The following is a 24,972-nucleotide window of genomic DNA, read 5'->3' as shown; positions in this document are numbered from 1 at the left end:
TGAAGGGTCCTTCCTGGACACTGGGACCTAGATTTATTGGTCCTTATAAAATAACCGCCGTCATTAACCGAGTAGCGTTTCGTCTGGAGTTACCTCAGGCTCTTAAGGTTCCTAAGATGTGTTTCACAGGTCTCTGCTCAAGAAGTATGTGGTACCTCTTGAGTCCTCCCCCTTACCGCCACCCCCAATCATGGTTGATGTCAATTTAGATTTCCAAATTTCAAAGATTGTGGATTCTCGTCATCAGCATTGCTCCCTTCAGTACTTTGTGCACTGGAGGGGTTATGGTCCAGAGGAAAGGATGTATGTTTCAGCATCGGAGGTGAATGCCCCTAAGTTGGTTTGTTCATTCCATGCCTCTCATCCAGAGAAACCTGGTCCTGAGTGTCCAGAGACCACTCATAGAAGGGGGAGGTACTGTCACTGATGTTGACATTCCGCCCACCTGCTGAAGAAAGTGGGGGAAACCCTGATAGAGAATAGAATAGATTTTTTTTCTTTGGCTGCAGCAGCAAGGACTGTAAGGCAATAATTCCTGAATAGATACCTGTAATATGCTATCCCTAGTGCGATAGCTCATTGTACATTGCAGATAACAGAGGTAATTTTGTGGCAGCATAAAACTGTGGAGGAACGCAAGCAACCCTGCCTTCTTAGATGAATTTTTGAGTACCGATCACCATAAAAGTTATGAATCTGTCAATGATTTTTTTGAAAAAAAAACAGTCAAGTTATAGACAGTGGAAGAGAAGTATGTGACGAAAATGAACACTCATTTCCAACAGATGATACCTAGTACCTGTCCCTATTACTACATGCAGCTACCAGCTGTATTAAGAGGGAATAGAATAGACTTTTTTTTTAGATAGACTGTTATTTCATGAACCCTGCTGGGGAATGTAATAAAGCGTTTTGCATCTACTAAGCCTGATATGGAGGAGACCAGGATCTTCTATCCAAAGTCTCTTGCCTGGCTGTGAAATAATTTATGCAGTGTGAGACTCCCTTTGTGATGACCACCTGACAGCCCACAACAAGGTTTCCGGATCATATACTAATAGAACCAACCAGCTCTTTTGGTTTCCAAAAATGTTTCCAATACTAGAAGGATCCTTCAAAAAGCATTTTTTCCCATTTCTAAGGAGTGGGTCTCCTAGTCTGGTCAATAATGATGAGCGGGCATGCTTGTTACTCGAGATTTACGAGCACGCTCGGGTGTTTTCCGAGTATCTTCAGCGTTCTCGGGTATTATGTTTCAGTCACTCCTTGCTCATGATTTGCGACTGTTTCATAGCTTGTGAGGAATGTCTGTTTCACATTAAAGCTGTCAAACAGTCGCAAATCATGAGCATGGGGTGATTGAAACATAACACACGAGCACACTGAAGATACTTGGCAAGCACCCGAGCATGCTCACCGAAAGGGTTATCAGAACATGCTCACTCATCACTACTGGTAAAACATATGCAGTAAGGAATGCCAAAAATTAGAAAAAGACACTCCAATACCCCTTTGAAGAGATGTAGTGGAGGGCCTCAGAATTTTTTTCCCATTATTAAGGAGTGGGTATCCTAGACTGGTAATGCCCAGTCACTAAGTGCATGAGTTGAAAAACATTTACTCCTGGGGGTATACACTGCTCAAAAAAATAAAGGGAACACTTAAACAACAGAATATAACTTCAAGTAAATCAAACTTCTGTGAAATCAAACTGTCCACTTAGGAAGCAACACTGATTGACAATCAATTTCACATGCTGTTGTGCAAATGGAATAGACAAAAGATGGAAATTATTGGCAATTATCAAGAAACACTCAATAAAGGAGTGGTTCTGCAGGTGGGGACCACAGCCCACATCTCAGTACCAATGCTTTCTGGCTGATGTTTTGGTCACTTTTGAATGTTGGTTGTGCTTTCACACTCGTGGTAGCATGAGACGGACTCTACAATCCACAGAAGTTGCTCAGGTAGTGCAGCTCATCCTGGATGACACATCAATGTGAGCTGTGGCAAGAAGGTTTGCTGTGTCTGTCAGCGTAGTGTCCAGAGGCTGGAGGCGCTACCAGGAGACAGGCCAGTACACCAGGAGATGAGATGTGGAGGGGGCCGTAGGAGGGCAACAACCCAGCAGCAGGACCGCTACCTCCGCCTTTGTGCAAGGAAGAACAGGAGGCGCACTGCCAGAGCTCTGCAAAATGACTTCCAGCAGGCCAAAAATGTGCATGTGTCTGCACAAACGGTTAGAAACCAACTCCATGAGGGTGGTATGAGGGCCCGATGTCCACAGATGGGGGTTGTGCTCACAGCCCAACACCGTGCAGGATGCTTGGCATTGCCACAGAACACCAGGATAGGCAAAGTTGCCACTCGCGCCCTGTGCTCTTCACAGATAAAAGCAGATTCACACTGAGCACATGTGACAAACCAGGGGAGGAGTCCTGAGGAGATAATTTGCATATTCCCACTGCATTTTGGGGTAAGTGAAGAGTCTCCGCGAGCTCAAAGAACACTGGATTTTGGCTGTTGGAGCTGAAAAGGGGACATCGGTAAACCAGGGGAGGAGTCCTGAGGAGATAATTTGCATATTCCCACTGCATTTTGGGGTAAGTGAAGAGTCTCCGCGAGCTCAAAGAACACTGGATTTTGGCTGTTGGAGCTGAAAAGAGGACATCGGTAAACCAGGGGAGGAGTCCTGAGGAGATAATTTGCATATTCCCACTGCATTTTGGGAACATTAACAATAAGAACATGGAAGAGTCCAGGAGCCATTTGGTGAGCTGCCTATCCTGCTACATGTTCACAGACTTGCCAGTGGAAAAGCCAAACTTCACATGCCAGAAATGCAAGCTTGTGTCCCTGTTGGAGGAAAAGTTGCGAAATCTAGAAGAGAGGTTAACTACCTTGAAAATCATTAAGGAAGGTGAAGAGTTCTTAGACAGAGCAGAATTATCTCTTCATGATTCAGAAAGAGAAGAAATTCGAACTGCACCTGACGAAACAGAGGAATGGAAGCATGTGACCCACAGAAGCAGGAGGATCGAGAGGCAGTCAGCACCCATACTGCTCAGGAACCAGTACCAGGCTCTCACGCAGGAGAACCATGAAGAAATACAGCAAAATAAGACTTTGCCAGCAATGAATAACCTTGTAAGCCCTCAGAATCCTCCTGGATGGAGAAAGAAGAATGTTGTGAAGAAAAAACGGAGAGTGGTGGTCATGGGGGATTCCCTGTTAAGAGGAACAGAGGCCGCTATCTGCAGACCAGACATAACCTCAAGAGAAATGTGCTGTCTTCCAGGAGCAAAAATTAAAGATGTGTCTGACAGGATATTAAGACTCTTCAGACCTACAGATCACTACCCATTCCTGCTAATACATGTGGGGACAAATGACACCGCAAGAAAGGACCTGGAAACCATCTGCAGTGACTTTGAAGACTTAGGCAAGAAAGTGAAAGAATTGGGAGCGCAGGTGGTCTTCTCATCCATCCTCCCAGTGGATGGCCATGGAACAATGAGGTGGAATAAGATTCTACAGGTGAACAACTGGCTACGTCGATGGTGCCGTCAACAAGGATTTGGATTTCTGGATCACGGAATGAATTACCTATACGATGGACTACTTGCTAGAGATGGGGTGCACCTTACGAAGACTGGAAAACATGTATTTGGAAGTCGCCTTGCTACACTCATCAGAAGAGCTTTAAACTAGAACAATGTGGGAAGGGAAGCAAAAGGCCAGAAAAAGCCATACAGCTGACAAATACTATTGAGATCTCTGCTACTGGAAGTGGAAAAGAAGAACAAAGACAAAAAATCTAAATAATAAAAATATGGGAGGAAGAGAAACCAATCACAAACTAAAATGTTTTTATACAAATGCACAAAGCATGGGCAACAAACAAGGAGAATTGGAACTACTAATGCAGGAAAAAGAATATGATGTCATTGGAATCACTGAAACTTGGTGGGACGATACACATGATTGGAATAAAAGGCTAAAAGGATACAACTTATTTGCAAGAAACAGACTTGATAAACGAGGAGGAGGTATTGCATTGTATGTTAGAAAAGCGTATATCTGCACAGAGATTGAAGCTTCAGAGACTGGGAGTTCTGTGGAAACTGTTTGGGTAAGAATACAAGGAGAGAACAACGGAAAGGACACCATTGTAGGCATTTACTACAGGCCACCTGGGCAAGCTGAAGATATGGATGAACTCTTTATGTATCAAATGACCAAGTTCTCCAAAAAATATGACGTAGTGGTCATGGGAGATTTCAACTATCCAGACATTTGTTGGGAATCTCTCTCAAGTAAAACTAACAGGTCAAGCAAATTCTTATCCTCTCTTGCTGACAACTTTATCTTCCAAAAGGTAGGGGAGAAAACAAGGGGATCTGCTACTTTGGATCTAATCCTTATAAACAGGGAGGAAATGGTTGAGGAGGTAAAGGTGGCTGGGACCCTAGGAGGCAGCGATCATGCTATTATAGAATTTTGGATAACTAGAGGAGGAAGACATGTGAAGACTCAAACTTCAAGGTTAGATTTTAGAAAGGCAGATTTTAAGAGACTCAGAAAGAGAATAGGAGGGATCCAATGGCTGGATGTCCTTAAGGACAAAAATGTCCAGGAAGGATGGGAAATTTTTAAAAATGAGATTCTCAAAGCACAATCGTTAACAATCCCGAAAAGTAGGAAGAATGGGAAGCATTTAAGGAAACCAGGATGGATGAACACAGAACTTAAACACATGCTAAAAAGAAAGAAAGAAATGTTTATTAAATGGAAAGAGGGAGGCATATCTAAAGAAGATTATAATGCAGTCTGCAGATCCTGCAGGGCACGTATCAGGTTAGCTAAAGCTGACAATGAATTAAGGCTTGCAAGAGATGTCAAAAGCAATAAAAAAGGATTTTGGGGGTATGTCAAAAGTAAAAGAAAAGTCAAAGATGCTATAGGATTTTTACAGGATGAAAATGGAGAAATGGTAAGAGAGGATGTTGAGAAGGCCGAACTTTTTAATTCCTATTTTGCATCTGTTTTCTCTCAGAAAGAAAATGTAACATCAACTGATCTTCACTGTCCTTTTAAAGGAATAGAGGAATCCAAGTTATCTGTAAACAGAAAGATTGTGAGGGAATATTTAGCTAACATAAATGAGTTCAAGTCTCCAGGTCCAGATGAATTACACCCCAGAGTACTGAAGGAGATCGTAGAAGAAATTTTAGAACCACTCTCCATAATCTTTGAAAATTCTTGGAGAACAGGAGAAGTCCCAGAAGACTGGAGAAGAGCAAATGTTGTTCCTATCTTCAAAAAGGGGAAGAAGGTGGACCCAGGGAACTATAGGCCGGTGAGTCTGACTTCTATACCAGGAAAGATCTTTGAACAAATTATTAAACAACATGTATGTAAGTTCATGGATAAGAATGAAGTGATTAACCAGAGTCAGCATGGGTTTGTAACTAACAAGTCATGTCAGACTAACTTAATTTCCTTCTATGACAGAATCACTGACTGGGTGGATCAGGGAAATGCTGTAGATATAGTATATCTTGACTTCAGCAAAGCATTTGACAAAGTATCTCACACCATCCTTATTGAAAAAATGACCAAGTATGCAATGGACCAGGCAACTGTTAGGTGGATTCATAACTGGCTTAGTGATCGGACTCAAAGGGTGGTTGTAAATGGCTTCACATCCAGCTGGATGAATGTCTCAAGTGGGGTACCACAGGGCTCCGTCCTGGGACCTGTATTGTTCAACATCTTTATCAATGATTTAGATGAAGGAATTGAGGGTAAACTGATTAAATTTGCTGATGATACAAAGCTAAGAGGGATAGCTAATACTAGAGAAGAGAGAGAGAGGATTCAAAAAGACCTAAATAAACTGGAGCAGTGGGCAGCAACCAACAGAATGGTTTTTAACAGGGAAAAATGCAAAGTACTACATCTGGGCAATAAAAATGAAAAAAGCATATACAGATTGGGAGGAATAGAGCTAAGCAACAGTACATGTGAAAAAGACTTAGGTATACTAATAGATCATAGACTGAACATGAGTCAACAGTGTGATGCAGCAGCAAAAAAGGCAAATACAATTCTGGGATGTATTAACAGAAGCATACAGTCTAGATCACGTGAAGTCATTATCGGTCTTTACTCCTCTTTGGTCAGACCGCATCTGGAATACTGTGTACAGTTTTGGGCACCACATTTTAAAAAAGACATAGACAAACTGGAGCAAGTTCAGAGAAGAGCGACCAGAATGGTGACTGGTCTGCAAACCATGTCCTATGAGGAACGGTTGCAGGATTTGGGAATGTTTAGCTTGCAAAAAAGAAGACTGAGAGGAGACTTAATAGCTGTCTACAAATATGTCAAGGGCTGTCACATTGTAGAAGGATCATCTTTATTCTCATTTGCACAAGGAAAGACTAGAAGCAATGGGATGAAACTAAATGGGAGGAGACACAGATTAGAGATTAGAAAAAACTTTTTGACAGTTAGAGTGATTAATGAGTGGAACAGGCTGCCACGAGAGGTGGTGAGTTCCCCTTCAATGGACGTCTTCAAACAGAGGCTGGACAGACATCTGTCTGAGATGATCTAGTGAATCCTGCTTTGAGCAGGGGGTTGGACCAGATGACCCAGGAGGTCCCTTCCAACTCTACCATTCTATTATTCTATGATGATTCTATGACACCGTGGAGAGTCATCTGCTGCCTGAAACATCCTTCAGCATGACCGGTTTGGCAGTGGGTCAGTAATGGTGTGGGGTGGCATTTCTTTGGAGGGCCGCACAGCCCTCCATGTGCTCGCCAGAGGTAGCCTGACTGCCATTAGGTACCGAGAAGAGATCCTCAGACCACTTGTGAGACTATATGCTGGTTCGGTTGGCCCTGGGTTCCTCCTAATGCAGGACAATGCCAGACCTCATGTGGCTGGAGTGTGTCAGCAGTTCCTGCAAGATGAAGGCATTGAAGCTATGGACTGGCCCGCCCGTTCCCCAGACCTGAATCCGATTGAGCACACCTGGGACATCATGTCTCGCTCCATCCACCAACGTCACGTTGTACCACAGACTGTCCAGGAGTTGGCGGATGCTTTAGTCCAGGTCTGGGAGGAGATCCCACAGGAGACCATCCGCAACCTCATCAGGAGCATGCCCAGCCATTGTAGGGAGGTCATACAGGCAAGTGAAGGCCACACACAATACTGAGCCTCATTTTGACTTGTTTTAAGGACATTACATCAAAGTTGGATCAGCCTGTAGTGTGTTTTTCCACTTTAATTTTGGGGGTGACTCCAAATACAGGCCTCCATTGGTTAATAAATTTGATTTTAATTGATGATTTTTGTGTGATTTTGTTGTCAGCACATTCAACTTTGTACAGAACAAAGTATTCAATGAGAATATTTCATTCATTCAGATCTAGGATGTGTTATTTGAGTGTTCCCTTTATTTTTTTGAGCAGTGTATATTAGAGAATGTTAGAGGTAGGCCTCTAAAAATTGTTCATGCAGGGATCATAAACACCCTTAAAATCACTAATGGGGGGGTTGCATGATGATCACCCAGTTGATATGGTGGTAGAGGATGACAAGAAGGAGAAGGAAAAGGACGACATAAAAAAGACAAAATCCTGAAGCATGTAGCCATGTCTGGGTGGGAAGTGGTGCATGGGAATAGAAAAAAAAATAACACTGGATTTGAGTTTATGTTCCACTGCTGTCATCTGGTGAAGTCTGGACCAATCCAGCAATCCAGCCCTTGATCATTTTGATAAGACTCATCCTGTCAGCATTTTCAGTTGACAGGCAGATGCACCTATCAGTTATAATACCCCTGGTGCCACTAAAAACCCACTCTGACAAAACACTAGTGGCAGGGCAGGCCAGGTCCTCCAAGAGATAGTTCATATCCAGCTTGGATACCCAATAGTTGTAAGGCACAGAGGAATCACGAAGGACGCTGGTACGGCGGCTGAGGTACTCCTTCAGCATCTTCCTTAACTTTTCCCTCCTTGTCAGAGTACCCCATGCATCAAAACCTGGGCGCTGGCAGGGTCTGAGAAAACTGTCTCAGACCTTTGAGAGTGTTTCTCTGCTTCTGCTACATCTGGTATGTGTCTCACTCGCTTGTACTCCTTGGTTCTCCAAGGAACTGTGACCTCTGCTGCCAGCTTTGTCAGATGGGAATTTTTAAAATAATACTTCAACTTGTGTCTTCTGGTACTGCAACATTTTCAAAGACCTTGCCGCCAAAGGAAGGAGAGATAGAAAGTTCTCCTTGCAGCGTGCATCTAGAAGGGTTACCAACCAGCAATTAGTGTTGGCAAACATGCGTACAATGCCAGAGTCACGGGAAAGGCTGCGGAACTTAAACTCAGCCTTGTGTGCCAGACTACCAACAGCTAAGACTTCCCTGTCCCCACCAAGAAGACGACTTTACATGTTCTCCTCCTAATCCTCCTCCTGGTCCTCCTACTCATCCTCCCTCTTCTCCTCCTCTTCAGGCCATCCACACTGAACAGACGGGAAAAAGGTGATGTGGGTAGTACCAGCTGTAGCGCAGGAAACTAGCTCATGTTCCTCCTCCTCCTCCTCATTATCACCCAGTCCATGTTGAGAAGATGAGGCTGGGCTGTGTAGCATCACCCTGTATAGTTTCTTGCTCCATCTCATCTTGATCTGCCTATAAAGCCTCCTCTTTAATTGTGAGCAGCGAGTGTTTCAGTAGACAGAGAAGCGGGATGGTGAAGCTAATTATGAGATCATCACCGCTTACCATCTTGATGGAGTCCTCAAAGTTTTGGAGAACTGCACAGATGTCAGACATCCATACCCACTCATCAGCTCTTATGTACGGAGGTTGACCAGAATACCGATGGGCGTGTTGAAGATGGTACTCAACAACTGCCCTCTGTTGCTCACAAAGCCTTGCCAATATATGTAATGTTGAATTTCAATGCGTGGTGACATTGCATACTAGTCGGAGAACTGGAAGTTGCAAACGCCGCTGAAGCACTGCCAGGGTGGCGGAAGTTGTTGCTGACTTGCGGAAATGGGCATACACATGGCGTACTTTCACAAGCATCTCAGGCAGATCACGGTAGGTTTTGAGAAACCACTGAACAACGAAGTTGTGCACGTGGGCCAGGAATGGTACGTGAGCGAGGTTGCTAAGCTTCAGAGCCATCACCAGGTTTCGGCCATTGTCACACATGACAATGCCTAGCTGTAGGTTCAGGAGCGAGAGCCACAGATCAGTCTAGTCTTAGACCTTTCAACAATTCTGCAGCAATGTGCAGTTTGTCACCTAAGCAGATTAGCTTCAGCAGAACCTGTTGCCGCTTGGCCGAGGAAGTGTTGCAGTGTTTCCAGCTTGCAACTGATGTTGACGTATTGGAGATGGAGGGTGAGGAGGAGGAAGAGGAGGTGCAGGAACTGCTGAAAAAGGTGGGGGCAACCATAATTGAACCAGGGTCCGCAATCCTCGGTGTCAGTAGCATGTGTTCCCTCCCAGGGACCGACTGGGTACTGGCTTCCACAATATTCACCAGTGTGCCGTCAAGGAAATGTAACGTCCCTGGCCACAAGCACTTGTCCACATGTCTGTTAAGTGGACCTTCCCAGTAACTGCATTGGTGAGGGCACAGGTAATGTTATGGGACACATGCTTGTGTAAGGAGGGGATGGTACACTGGGAGAAATAGTGTCGGCTGGGGACTGAGTACCAAGGGACGGCCGCCACCTTGATATTGTGGAAAACTTCCATCTCCACAAGCCTAAATGGCAATATTTCCAAGGCAAGCAGTCTGGAAATGTGGCCATTTAGTATTGTGGCCTGTACGTTGGTGGCTGTGTATTTGCACATTCGTTCCAAGGACTGGGTTAGGGAGAGCTGCACGCTGAACTGGGACAAGGATGTGGATGTGGTTGCTGATGGTGGTTGCAAGTGTGCAACGACAGATGCAGTGTGGGAGGCATCTTCGTCTGCATAATGGACAGGGGATTGGCGTGCATGTACAATGGGGAAGAGGCGGTGATACCTCCCGCAGACTCTGTTTCTGGATCCTGTTGTTCGGCCCAACTAGTCGGGTGCTTTGCTGTCAAGTGCATGAGCATGCTTGTGGTGGTCAGGCTGGTAATTGTGCTGCCCCTGCTGATGCTGGCATGGCAGATGTTGCAAATGGCCTTTTTTGGGTTAAATGAAAAAATTAAAAAAGCACCATGCTCGGGCAGACCTATCCCTCTGACTGGCAACTTCCCTCGTGGTGTTCTGGGGAACAGTTACCCACCTTGTGTCTGTGGCCACCCCACTGCCTCTTCCTGCTTGTTATGGTGCTGAGGATAGCTCCACCTCTGCACTGCTGTCCTCGCTTTGCAGGTGACCTTCCCAGGTTGGGTCAGTATCTTCATTGTCCACCACCTTGTCTTCCACTTCAGCACCTTGGTCCTCCTCCTGACTGGCTGGTATTTGTGTCTCATCATCATCCACCTCTTGCAACAGTAATTTCAATTTCCCACTATCGCCTTCTTGTGACCGTGGCTGCTGAAATATTTGGGCATCGCTACATGCAATCTTCTCATGTCCCGCTTGAAGCGGGCAGAGCAAGAGGCTGGAATCTATAAATGGAAATGTGAACAGCTCTTCGGAGTGTCCAAGTGTGGGATCACTTGTCTCCGGCATAGAGGGAGGATAAGGATGAGGACTATGTGGTCTAGACTCACGGCTACTGAGACAGGACCATGTGGAAGACAGGGTGGTGCTGGTAAACTGACTGGAAGGATTTTCTGCTCTCCAACCAACAACCTTATCACATTGGTCTGGCATCAAGAGTGGTATTCGGTGCCTGACTAAATTTTGCGACAAGAAGCTATATCGACATGATGCGTGTGTTTGTTGTGCTCCCTCAGCCGGCACAGTTTCACCTTGCCCACGGCCTCGGCTTCTGCTCACCATCAGCATCACGTCTACTTCCACATCCCTTATCACGAGCTTTGCCCATTTCAAAGTATGTATGATATTTCCCTGCTGAGAAAACGGCAGTATTTTTAGCGCAGTAAAATTTGCTCATCTCAGATCAATTTGGTACAGTGCAATAGCAATATAGCGATTCTACTGGTTACCAGACAAGTCTTGATTAACGTTTTGAATGCATAACTGGGGCAAATTAAATAGAGTAGAAATTTTAGATGCTGAGAGAACTGCAGTATTTTTAGCACAGTAAAATTTGCCCACCTCAGATCAACTTGTTACAGTGCTAAAGCAATAGAGCGATGCTAATGGTTACTGAAAAAGTCAGGATTTATGTTTTAAACTCACAACTGTTGCAATTAAAATTACATATAATATTTTGCTGCTTCAAAAAAAATTTTGCATTATTATAGCAGTAAAATTTTCTCACCTCAGATGGACTTGTTACACTGCAGTAGGAAAATAGCCATGCTCTTTTTCACTGGCCAAGTATGGATGTATGTTTTCAACGCACAACTGTTGCAGTTTAAATAGCATAGAATATTTTGCTGCTGAGAAAACTTTGCAGAATTTGGATCGCAGCAAATTTAGCACACCTCTGATGGACTTTTTCACTGCTTGCACTATATAGCAATGCTATTCAAATCAACCAAGTCTGGCTGTATGCTTTAATGCAGAAATTGACCAGTATAAATGGCATATTATATTTATTTTCACAACAATTAGCAGGATTAAGAATATTATTATCCCTGAGAAGAGCTGTAGATATGTGTTCAGCAGCAGAAAGAAAGTGCAATGAACCCTATCCTGTCCTACACTATTCCTTCACAAACTCTCTCTAACAGAAGTATTAATATTAACTAGAATGGGCCCGTACCAGGGCTGTTGTTACAGATAAAAGAAATAAAAGTGGTGTGGAATCCCTGCCTAAATGCAGGTAAAATTCTCTCCCTCGCTCAGTTGCAGCACTTCTCCCTACTATGCCTGTTTCCGGGGTAGACTGTGATAAGCATAGGGTCCAGAGTCTTATATAGACCCAATGACGCTATGTGGCCAGCCAATCACAGTAATGCCACTACCAGAATGGCTACGGCATTACAGTGACTGGCAGGCAATCCCTGCATGTTTATTGGCTGCCTAAAAAGCACCAAACATGTGGGGCTGGGACTCGAGCTCCCGTCTGAACATTCAAAAAATACTTGCCGAATAACGAGCATCCCGAGCACAGTGATGCCGGGCGAGTTACTTGTAGTGACAAGCACGCTCGCTCATCACTACATCTCACTCAATGAAATATTAATAAAATATATTGAATGAAATATAAATTTGCACTATTATATAGTATAACATACTTGTCAGTCTTTACCATACTTTTAGCCAGGCCCATATTGGCAATCTGCCCCACCAGGCAGATTCCCAGTGGGTCATGCTGCATAAACTCACTGATGGCTGCTCGTTACTGCCTACTTCTCTCCTGGACTAGAGATGAGCGTTGTTCTACTCGAACTGTTCGCCAATCTCAAATTCGAGCTGTTTTGGGCGGTGTTCGAGCCGTTCGGCGAACACGAACAATTTGAGAAAAATTCGGCTGTTCGAGGTTATGTTCGATAACTGTTCGTGCACCAAAATCATAACTGGATTTTTTCTCAGTAATGATGAAAATTAATGTTAATACGCAGTTTGAGTGTACAGCGGGGTGGGGGGAGGGGCAGGGGATGGATCTCTGCAGGAACAATGAAGATCTCCATTTTTTTTTTCTCTTTCCCGCATTTACAGTGGGGAGGTGCAATCTGTCAGCCTATCAGCAGCGCACACACGGAGCGAAGTGCTTTTTTTCACACAAGCAAGGGCATGTGTCATTGGCAGTGTATGTCACATGTCCTTGCCCTATAAGACCAAGCCATTTTCCCCGTCGCCACCATTTTCTCACTGCTGCAGCTGCGTGTTAGATGGCACCGCTGTTGCTGTGTGCGCTATACCTTGTTAATTTCAAGCCAATTTTCGCACAAATCTACAGATAGCTTGGGAGTAGGGAATAGTTGTGATTGCAGTCCTTTTAAGGACTAGGTTACAGCATTTCCTACGACTTTTATCAGGCAGGTCTGTGCTCTTAAATAGATAGATTGTGGGAGTAAAGACTAATTGTAATTGGAGTCCTTTTCAGGACTAGGTTACATCAGTTCCTATCAGTTTTTGCCAGGCAGGTCTGTGCCAGTGCTGTGCAAGTTTTTTTCACAGCATTTGGCTGAATCTAGCAAAGCTAATCCTTTTTGGCCTATTGCAGAGTGTGTTAGTCAGTGGAGTAGCCTATCTGTGTTGCAAGATATACCACCTGTGTATAGAATACCAATTTTTTTACTGCACCTAGTGAAGTAAAATCTTTTGGGCATAGCATCATTCTATTAGTCCATCTATACTGACCTCCATCAGGTTGCAAATTGAATATAATTTTTTTCTGCATCTAGCTCTGAAAAAATATTGGGCTTCTAGCTGTGTGTGGGACTTGTTGTATTAGTCCATCTATACTGACCTCCATCAGGTTGCAAACTGCATATATTTTTTTCTTCATCTACCTCTGAAAAAATATTGGGCTTCTAGCTATGTGTGGGACTTGTTCTATTAATCCATCTATACAGACCTCCATCAGGTTGCAAACTGAATATATTTTTTTCTCCATCTACCTCTGAAAAAATATTGGGCTTCTAGCTGTGTGTGGGACTTGTTGTATTAGTCCATCTATACTGACCTCCATCAGGTTGCAAACTGAATCTATTTTTTTCTGCATCTACCTCTGAAAAAATATTAGGCTTCTAGCTGTGTGTGGGACTTGTTGTATTAGTCCATCTATACAGACCTCCATCAGGTTGCAAACTGAATATATTTTTTTCTGCATCTACCTCTGAAAAAATATTGGGCTTCTAGCTGTGTGTGGGACTTGTTGTATTAGTCCATCTATACTGACCTCCATCAGGTTGCAAACTGAATATATTTTTTTCTGCATCTACCTCTGAAAAAATATTGGGCTTCTAGCTGTGTGTGGGACTTGTTCTATTAATCCATCTATACAGACCTCCATCAGGTTGCAAACTGAATATATTTTTTTCTGCATCTACCTCTGAAAAAATATTGGCCTTCTAGCAGTGTGTGGGACTTTCTCTATTAGTCCATCTATACTGACCTCCATCAGGTTGCAAATTAAAAATAATTTTTATCTGCATCTAGCTCTGAAAAAATATTTGGCCTTCTAGCAGTGTGTGGGACTTTCTCTATTAGTCCATCTATACTGACCTCCATCAGGTTGCAAATTAAAAATAATTTTTATCTGCATCTAGCTCTGAAAAAATATTTGGCCTTCTAGCAGTGTGTGGGACTTTCTCTATTAGTCCATCTATACTGACCTCCATCAGGTTGCAAATTGAATATTATTTTTTTCTGCATCTAACCCAGCCGATAGTTTTGGCCTAATACCACAGTTTGGCCACTCAGCTCTGCTCGGTTCCCATCCATTGATTTTTTGTGCAAACAACTCCAGAGTTGTTAATTAGTTAACCACCAAAATGAGTGGAAAAAGGCCTGCTGCTGGTGGAAAGGGGAATAGGCGTGTTGGGAAAGGGAATAAAGGTTGTGTCCGTGGGGTAGGTGTTAAAGCAACAGTAACATCTGCAGAAGAAAGACCATCTTCCAGCCAGACTAAAATGTCTACTTCTTTTAGCGGACAATGTGATAAGATCCCTTTCTTACGGCCACGCCAATCGCTACAAATTCCAGATGAGGCACAAAAACAGCAGGTGCTTCAACGGATATCAAGTGCTCCTTTAAGTGGGCTCTCCTCCACATCAACTTCAACATCACAAATACTCCAGTCCTCAAAGGTGTCACCCCAATCGCACTTGCTTCCTCACAGCTCCCAAATCTCCAGCTGCCCGTCTGAGTATGAGGTAGAACAGATGGTTGAGTCTGCAGAGCTGTTTACTCATACTATAGCCTGGGAATCAGAGGTCGACTCCAGCGCTTCTGTGAATCCAGACGAGGAAATGATCTGCACTGATGCCCAGAATCTTTATGAGTCGGATCCAGGACCAGACGCAGAAGGTTCTGACCATAATGTAGACCCTCATTCCCAAACTGTAACTCCTGTTGGTGGAGACAATGAGGAAGACGATGATAAGACTCAAATACCTGATTGGAGCGACAACTTTAGTTTTTTGTCAAGGCAGGAACAGGTTGGCTCTGAGGACGACGGGTGTGATAACGCACAGGGTGATGATGATGAGGTTGGAGATCCCACTTACTGTCAACCCACAGTCAGCCAAGAGATGAGGTCAGCAGAGGAGGTGGAGGAAGATGCTAGTGACGACGAGGTCAGGTTGCGCCTTCCTGGACAGAGACGTAGTACTGAAAGCACGTCAACAACTGCATCCTCAAACACAACTCTGCCTCTCACCACAAGTCGTGGTGGCTCTTCAGGTCGCATGGGTGCTAAGCCTTGCATAGCCTGGGCATTTTTTCAGATCGATAAAGATGACCCAACTCGTGTTATCTGTAACATTTGTCAGCAAAAGCTAAGTAGAGGCCAAAAAATACATAGTTTGAGTACTTCATGCATGAACCGGCACATGGACATGAAGCATAAGTTGCAGTGGGAAGCTCAGTGTGCTACAATGCGGCCTAGCCAGCCGGGCCAACCACCGCCTGCCATATCTTGTGCATCCGCGGCCTCTTCATCCTCTGTGACTGGGGGTCAGCAGTCACACCTGTTTTGGGGCGCAGACCTGCCACCTCTTTACCCGCAACAGCCAGCGTGATTGGCAGGTCATCATTTTCTTTGGAGGTGGTAACACCAGCTGGTGTTGAGCGCTGTCCGACATCGATAGCATCACCTTTGGATCAAGGCAACCTAACATGTCCGCCTGCATCTTCCTCACAGACCGGCAGTTTGCCGGGGACACCCTTATCAACCCCGTCTAAGCACAATAGCCAGCCCTCGGTCCCTCAGATGTGGACAAGTAAAAGACCATTTCCTCCTAGCCATGAGAAAGCTAAGAGGTTGAATTTCACCATCTGCAAGTTCTTGGCTACAGAAATGCTGCCTTTCCGCCTGGTGGACACAGAGGATTTTCAAGACCTTATGTCCGTCGCAGTGCCCCAGTACCAGATGCCCAGTCGGCACTACTTCTCAAAGAAAGGTGTGCCTGCGCTCCACCAGCATGTCGCACACAACATCACCGCTTCTTTGAGAAACTCTGTGTGTGACAGGGTGCATTTCACCACAGACACTTGGACGAGTGGGCATGGACAGGGGCGTTACATGTCGCTGACTGGGCACTTGGTAACTATGGTGACAGCAGGACAAGGGACTGCTGTCCAAGTCTTGCCGTCCCCACGAGTTGTGCGTCAATCCTCTTTATGTCAAAGTTCCTCCACTGCTTCTGCCTCCTCAACCTCCTCTCGGTCTTCCACCTGCACCCAAAGCCTGTCTGGTCATGCCACAAGCTTTCTAACTGCGCAGAAGGGATCCTGCACACCTCCTTACTATGCTGGCAGTAGGGCTCAACGTCATCAGGCGGTTTTTACATTGAAATGTCTGGGAAATGTGAGTCACACAGCTGAGGAGTTGTGGTCAGCTCTGGAGAACCAATTTCATGAATGGTTGTCTCCACTGGACCTGAAACCAGGGAAGGCCGTGTGCGACAATGCTGCAAACCTGGGTGCGGCCCTTCGCCGGGGCAATGTCACACACGTGCCTTGTATGGCTCACATGTTGAACCTGGTTGTCCAGCAATTTTTAGCCCACTATCCCAGACTAGATGGCCTTCTGCAGAGGGCATGGTCGCTGTGTGCTCACTTTCGCCGTTCACATCCCCAGCTCAGCGACTTACATCTCTACAGAAGTCGTTGGGCCTGCCACTTCACCGGCTAAAAGGCGATGTGCCTACCCGGTGGAATTCAACTCTGCACATGTTGCAGCGACTGTGGCAGCATCGACAAGCCCTGGTGCAATACGTTCTGACGTATAGCCTGGGCCAACGAGATCCAGAGGTGGGGCAAATCACGCTGGAGGAGTGGTCTCAGATCAGGGACCTATGCACCCTTCTGCACAGTTTTGAAATGGCGACGAAGATGTTTAGTGCTGACGATGCCATTATCAGCATGACTATTCCGGTGATTTACATGCTGGAGCACATGTTAAACAGAATTCGGAGTCAGGTGGTGGCACAAGAGGAGGTGGAGGAAGTAGAGGAGGAGGAGTTGTATGCGGAAGGGCTAACATCTGCAAGGTCCAGACGGTTGGCAGCACCAAGGCGGCAGGCATGTGAGGGTGGGGGAGATGGTTTTACCAGGGCGCATGGTAGCAGCCAAACTAGTGAGGAAGGTGCAGGAGCCCAGGAAGAAGTGGAGGACGAACTGATGGAAGACTCATCAGATGAGGGAGACCTTGATCACATTTCTGTTGTGCGAGGTTGGGGGGAGAGGACAGAGGAAGGAAGAATGATTGTTACCTCGCCACCAACACAACAGGGACTTGGTGCTCCTGGATGCGCAACACACATGAGTGCCTTCTTGCTGCACTACCTGCAACATGACCCTCGAATTGTGAGAATTAGAAATAATCCTGACTACTGGGTTGCCACACTGTTAGATCCCCGGTACAAAAGTAAATTTGCAGAAATTATTCCTGCCATAGAAAGGGATGCACGCATGCAGGAGTATCAGCAGAGACTGTTGCAGAATCTTACATGTGCTTTTCCACAAAATACCAGTGGTGCACGTAGTGAATCTCACAGTTCCAACTTGCCAACCGTGGGACCGTCAAGTGTTCAGCACTCAAACCGTAACAGAACCACAGTATCTGCTGGTAACATCAATTTTGCGGAATCATTTCACCACTTTTTTAGCCCATCCTTTGCAAGGCCACAGGAGACAAGAAGTCTGACACATAGTCAACGCCTAGAGACGATGGTACAGGAGTATCTCCAAGTAAACATTGAAGCCACGACTGTGTCACTGGACCCTTGCTCTTTTTGGGCTTCCAATCTGGATAAATGGCCGGAGCTAGCCACTTACGCCTTGGAGATCTTGTCATGCCCCGCAGCCAGCGTTCTGTCTGAACGTGTGTTCAGCGCTGCTGGTGGTGTGCTGACAGATAAGCGCACGCGGCTCTCCACTGATAATGTAGACAGACTCACGTTCATAAAGATGAACAAATCATGGATCCGAAACGACTTTTCTACCCCTGTGTCATCCTGGGGAGAGTAAAAGCTTGATGATTGGTTTAAATCACCCTACCAACCGTTTTAAGCTTTCAAATTACTAATCATGTTTATCTGTATCTTGGCTGGAAAATAATTTGGGCTTTGTAGCAGTGTGCAGCACTGATTCTATTAGGCCATCTATAATAAGCTCCACCAGATTTAAAATTACTAATCATGTTTATCTGTATCTTGACTGGAAAATAATTTGGGCTTTGTAGCAGTGTGCAGCACTGATCCTATTAGGCCATCTATACTAAAGCTTCACCAGATTTAAAATTAATAATAATTTTTAGCTGCATCTAGCCCGGAAAATAATTTTGGGGCTCCGAGATGCGCAAGACACATAAGTGCCTTCTTGCTGCACTACCTGCAGCATGACCCTCATATTGTCAGAATTCGAAGTAATCATGACTACTGGGTTGCCACACTCTTAGATCCCCCAAACTTTTCGATCAACCTTTTCATTTTAATAAAGACCAAAAAAATGGTCATTTTTGAAATTATAAGCATTAGCAGGTTGTTAGAAACTGAAATCAAACAGTTTTCAACTCAAAACTTTATTCTAGGTGATGTTACATTTTCACATAGGACCCCTTGTTCGAAAGGAGCTTCTGAACTCTCTCGTCCATTGAATTTGTCAGGTTTTGGATGGTTTCTGCTTCAATTGTTTTGCATGAGGACAGAATACCCTCCCAGAGCTGTTGCTTAGATGTGAACTGCCTCCTGCCATCATAGACACTCCTTTTAATGATGCTCCAAAGGTTCTGAATGGGGTAGAGGTCAGGGGAGCATGGGGGTCACACCATAAGTTTGTCCCCTTTTATGCCCATATCAGCCAGAGATGCAGATGTTTTATGTGCAGCATGAGATGGTGCATTATCATGCAGAAAAATGATCTTGCTGTGAAATACACGGTTCTTCTTCTTGAACCATGGCAGGAAGTGCTGTTTGAGAAAATCCACATACATTATGGAGTTCATCTTTAGCGCCTTCAGGGATCCTAAAGGGGCCGACAATCTCTCTCCCCATGATTCCAGCCCAAAACATTACTCCACCTCCTCCTTGTTGGCGCTGTAGCCGTGTTTGCGTGGGGTGTCCATCAACCAGCCATCCTCCACTCCATCCATCTGGACCATCGAGCGCTGCACGGCACTCATCCGTGAACAAAACAGTTTTGAAATCAGTCTTCATGTAATGTTTGGCCCACTGGAGCCGTTTCTGCTTGTGTGAAGTGGATAGAGGAGGTCGACAGAATGGCGTATGCACAGCTGCAAACCTCTGAAGGACCCTGCATCTTGTTGTTCGGGGGACGTTGGAGGCACAAACAGCTTCAAAAACTTGTCTGCTGCTATGACAAGGCTTTTTTGCCGCTGCTCTTTCAACCTGACGTAATTGCCTGTAGGAAAGAGTCCTCAATTTGCCCTTATCAGCACGCACACGTGTGTACTGTGAATCAGCTACATACTTCTTGATTGCCAAGACACTTCATCCTGATCATCGCACAATGTTGATTGTAGTCATGCCTTGACCTAAACACTCCACAATTTGTTGCTTCTCAGCAGCCGACACATCCTTTTTCTTTCCCATTTTGGCAGAAAATGTAGGCTGCTTAATAATGTGAGACAGCCTTCTTAAGTAGTCTTGCCTTTCATTGGACACACCTGCCAAACTAATTAGCACAGGTGTCTGCAATTGCTTACAGTGATATGAAGAGCCCTGACACACATCACCATCAATGAGTTTAACTGAAAAACAAACAAATTCTTCCCTTATCACTCCTAAACACTTTTTGCATAATAATTTGGAACACAGTGTACATGTGCTTTTCCACAAAACACCAGTGGTTCACGTAGTGAATCTTACAGTTCTAACTTGCCAACCGTGGTCTGTATGGAGTTGTTCAATAAAGGGCCCAAAATTAAGATAACATAGATGGGAGAGGTCTCTATGAATAGGAATTCCTAAGTATTTGATACCCTGTGAGGGCCAGGCAAAGGGAAAGTTAGACTGGATGGAATCCTATATGGATTTGGGGAGGGAGACATCGAGGGCCTCAGACTTCGCTGCATTGATTTTAAAATTTGACCATGTAACAAAGTGATCTATTTCAGCCATAACAGCATGGATGGATATATGTGATTGAGTGATATATACTAGGACATCATCAGCAAATAGAGAGCACTTGTACTCGGTGCCTCCCACCTCAATCCACCTAATATTGGGGTTATGGCGAATTGATGAGAGCAGGTGCTCCGTCACTAGGATGTATAAGAGAGGGGACAGAGAACATCCCTGCCTTGTCCCATTGGTGATTGTGAAAGGTGATGAAAATGTTCTGACGCGCCCCCTGGGCCTTGGGACACCCGGAGCCGGACCCTTTTTGGTGGATGCTGGTGGTTGTAGTCTCCGTGGCGGCAACCCGGTTCCGTGGCTCAGGGTGGTCAAACCAGTGGCGGAACTATTTATGTGGTTTTGATGTTTAAATGTCCGACTACGCCACCCGTGGATTGCGGTCAGAGTGAACCGCCGCTCCAGGGCAGACCGCTGAGGCTGGTGTTGTGGGTGCAGCAGAGCGTAGCATAACTCCCCACGGGAGGAGTATAGCCTCAGGGCAGTGTATGCGGAGGATGGGGGTGATGGTGCAGGGCAGCAGCAGTAATGACACGGAGTCAGTGATGCAGTCCAGGGCCTTTACTCACAGTTCTTATTATCCAGACCACGTCTGCAGGTAACGGCTGCCCACGTCGTACTGTGCTCACCAGGTGAGGGGCTCAGACAACTCCCAGATAACTTTGGAGCGCTTCAAAGGACCCCTTTGTGTGTCCTTTGTCTGGCCTTTCTTACCAACCCTTCTGTCCGGCTGCCTCGGGCCTCCTCTTGGTAAACTTGGCGCCAGTTTCCCTGACCCTGTGTGGTGCCTTCCTAGCGGGTGTAGCGAGGGGCTGCACCACATAAAATGTCACAGCCTCCTGTTTCTAGCTGAGGGTCGTTTCCTGCCTCCACTAGTTTCGGGGACGGGTCTCCCCCTTTGGCCTGACCCCTCCACGCAGGTGGATTCGGGCGTGCGGTGGCGACTCGCCCGTCCGCACCCCTGAGATCCCTTCGTTCCTCGTTCCTGGAGCCTTCTCCGCTCCTCTTCCTTCCTTCTCCCTCTTCCAGGCCTGGGCCTCTGTTACTAGGCCCGCCTCCGGAGCAGAGCTCATGCAGAGCCCCTGCTCCCTGCCACTTCTGCTCAGACTTCTCTCCACTGAACTAAGATGGTGCCCACCTTTTATACTCCCTTCTCAATGCACCCAGGAACTGCTTCCTCCCTGCTCCTGCACTACAGGGTTCCCCTTCCTCAGTGTTCCCTCCCCCCACTCCAGCCAGGGACAGGGACTGTCGTGCCCATCTCAGGGGCATATTGGTCGCCCTGCCCCACGGCAATGTGGTGTAATGCATGCAGGTGTCGGGTCCTGATCCACACTACATCCTTACCTGAGAGTGAGATATCACACCTCTGGGTGAGGTGCAATACCTCTGTAGCAACCGAGCCCTCAGGGTGCTACAGTTCCATTTATCTTCAGCCTAGGTGACGTATTGCGATACAGGGCCGTGATTTTGGCTATAAGAGGGTCCCCTAGACCCCTACCCCAAGCTTTTTAAGAGAATCATATATGGCGTGCCAGGAGACTCTATGGAATGCTTTCTCAGCATCCAACGAGAGTATCTAATTACAAATTTTTAACTGCATCTAGCCCAGGAAATACTTTGTGCCTAGTAGCAGGGTCTGCTAGTCAGCGGATTATCCCGGCTGTTAAGCAAGCTACACCACCTGTAGTTTGGACACTTCATTTTTTCAAAGGAAATGCTTCGGGACCACGGGATACTCAATGAAGAGCATCAGGAGGCACCCCAAGGCATAGGGGCTGGGACTGGCAGTAGGATGCCTTGCGGTGGACAGCCGAGCTCGATCCTTATAAAAGCTTTTTAACTGCAGCAGCTTTAGTGGACGCTACTGGAGCTGGAATTACGCGGCTGCTGGCATGAGACTTGCCCTCCAATAGATCCTTGTAAATGGATTTAAAGTGTATTTATTCAAATTAGAGAGACAATTTAAATTAAAAAGCTTAGAGCTGCCTCCACCACAGGGGGGCTCGCTCGACCCACCAGCGGACAGGCACCAGTATTGGGAGAGGGGGGCTGGCCGTCAGGGTTCACCGCGGCTCTGGCACAAACCCGGCGACACGGAGGTGGCACGGGCAGGAGCGGACTGAACGTGTCGGCTTCTCACTTTTTGGATTTTAGAAGGGCATGACATGCGTATATCTGTGTCTCCCCCTCCTTTTACTCCTCCACCTCTTTTCTTTTCGCATGACTATATGTACTTGTCACTTTTCCATGTGTTAGTTGTGTCTTCTGAGCAGTTTGTCAGCTTTTGGACACCTTTGAAGGTGTTTTCTATGTGTTTCTATGTGTTTTTGTTTGCCTGCCATTGGTTTTAACGGTGTTCGAAGGTGTTCGACGAACAGTTCGACGAACAGTTCGGCGAACACACGGGTGTTCGACGAACCGAACCGAACTCGAACACTACGGGGGTGGCTCAACACTACTTGTGAAACCAAATTGTGAGGAAGCATGAGCAATCTCAAGGCTACAAGTCCATCTCCAAAGACCTGAATGTTTCTGTGTCTTCCGTGCGCAGTGTCATCAAGAAGTTTAAAGCCCATGGCACTGTGGCTAACCTCCCTAGATGTGGACGGAAAAGAAAAATTGAAGAGAGATTTCAACGCAAGATTGTACGGATGGTGGATAAAGAACCTCGACTAACATCCAAACAAGTTCAAGCTGCCCTGCAGTCCGAGGGTACAACAGTGTCAACCCGTACTATCCATCGGCGTCTGAATGAAAAGGGACTGTATGGTAGGATACCCAGGAAGACCCCACTTCTTACCCCGAGACACAAAAAAGCCAGGCTGGAGTTTGCCAAAACTTACCTGAGAAAGCCTAAAACGTTTTGGAAGAATGTTCTCTGGTCAGATGAGACAAAAGTAGAGCTTTTTGGGAAAAAGCATCCACATAGAGTGTCCAGGAAAAAAAAGAGGTATTCAAAGAAAAGAACACGGTCCCTACAGTCAAACATGGCGGAGGTTCCCTGATGTTTTGGGGTTGCTTTGCTGCCTCTGGCACTGGACTGCTTGACCGTGTGCATGGCATTATGAAATCTGAAGACTACCAACAAATTTTGCAGCATAATGTAGGGCCCAGTGTGAGAAAGCTGGGTCTCCCTCAGAGGTCATGGGTCTTCCAGCAGGACAATGACCCAAAACACACTTCCAAAAGCACTATAAAATGGTTTGAGAGAAAGCATTGGAGACTTCTAAGGTGGCCAGCAATGGGTCCAGACCTGAATCCCATAAAACACCCATGGAGAGATCTCAAAATGGCAGTTTGGAGAAGGCACCCTTCAAATATAAGGGACCTGGAGCAGTTTGCCAAAGAAGAATGGTCTACAATTCCAGCAGAGCATTGTAAGAAACTCATTGATGGTTACCGGAAGCGGTTGTTCGCAGTTATTTTGGCTAAAGGTTGTGCAACCAAGTATTAGGCTGAGGGTGCCAATACTTTTGTCTGGCCCATTTTTGGAGTTTTGTGTGAAATGATCAATGATTTGATTTTTGCTTCATTCTCTTTTGTGTTTTTTCCTTGCAAGCAATTAAATGAAGATAATAAGACCAAAGAATTTGTGATTGCAATCATTTTCTGGAAGAAACTGAGTATTATCTGACAGAATTGCAGGGGTGCCAATACTTTTGGCCAGCACTATATACAGTGAAGGAAATAATTATTGGATCCCTTGCTGTTTTTGTAAGTTTGCCCACTGACAAAAACATGAACAGTCTATAATTTTAAGGGTAGGTTAATTTTAACATTGAGAGATAGAATATCCAAAAAAATCAAGAAAATCACATTGCATAAATTAGATAAATTTATTTGCATTTTGCAGTAAGAAAGTAGTATTTGAATCCTCTGGGAAGCAACACTTAATACTTGATGGCAAAACCCTTGTTGGCAAGCACAGCAGTCAGGATTTTACAGTACATGGCTCCATCCATTCTTCCATTGATGCGGTGAAGTAGTCCTGTGCCCTTAGCAGAGAAACATCCCCAAAATATAATGTTTCCACCTCCATGCTTGACAGTGGAGACGGTGTTTTTTGGATCATAGGCAGCATTTCTCTTCCTCCAAACACGAGTTGAATTAATGCCAAAGAGGTCAATTTTTGTCTCATCTGACCACAGCACCTTCTCCCAATAACTCACAGAATCATTCAGGTGTTCATTGGCAAAATTCAGACTGGCCTGCACATGTGCCTTCTTGAGCAGGGGGACCTTGCGGGCACTGTCGGATTTTAAACCTTTAAGGCGTAATGTGTTACTAATGGTTTTCTTGGTGACTGTGGTCCCAGCTGCCTTGATATCATTAACAAGTTCCCCCCCGTGTAGTTTTAGGCTGATCTCTCACCTTCCTCATAAACAAGGATACCCCACGAGGTGAGATTCTGCATGGTGCCCCAGATCGATGTTGATTGACAGTCATTTTGCATTTCTTCCATTTTCTTACTATTGCACAGTTGTCTCACTCAGCATCTTACTTATGGTTTTATAGCCCATTCCAGGTTTGTGCAGGACTATGGTCTTGTCCCTGACATCCTTAGAAAGCTCTTTGGTCTTGCCCAAGTTGTAG

Source organism: Phyllobates terribilis, unplaced genomic scaffold (assembly GCF_046119375.1).
Source record: "Phyllobates terribilis strain yellow unplaced genomic scaffold, ASM4611937v1 Scaffold_3__8_contigs__length_932513732, whole genome shotgun sequence".
NCBI lineage: Eukaryota > Metazoa > Chordata > Amphibia > Anura > Dendrobatidae > Phyllobates > Phyllobates terribilis.
Note: the sequence above shows the minus strand (reverse complement) of the source record.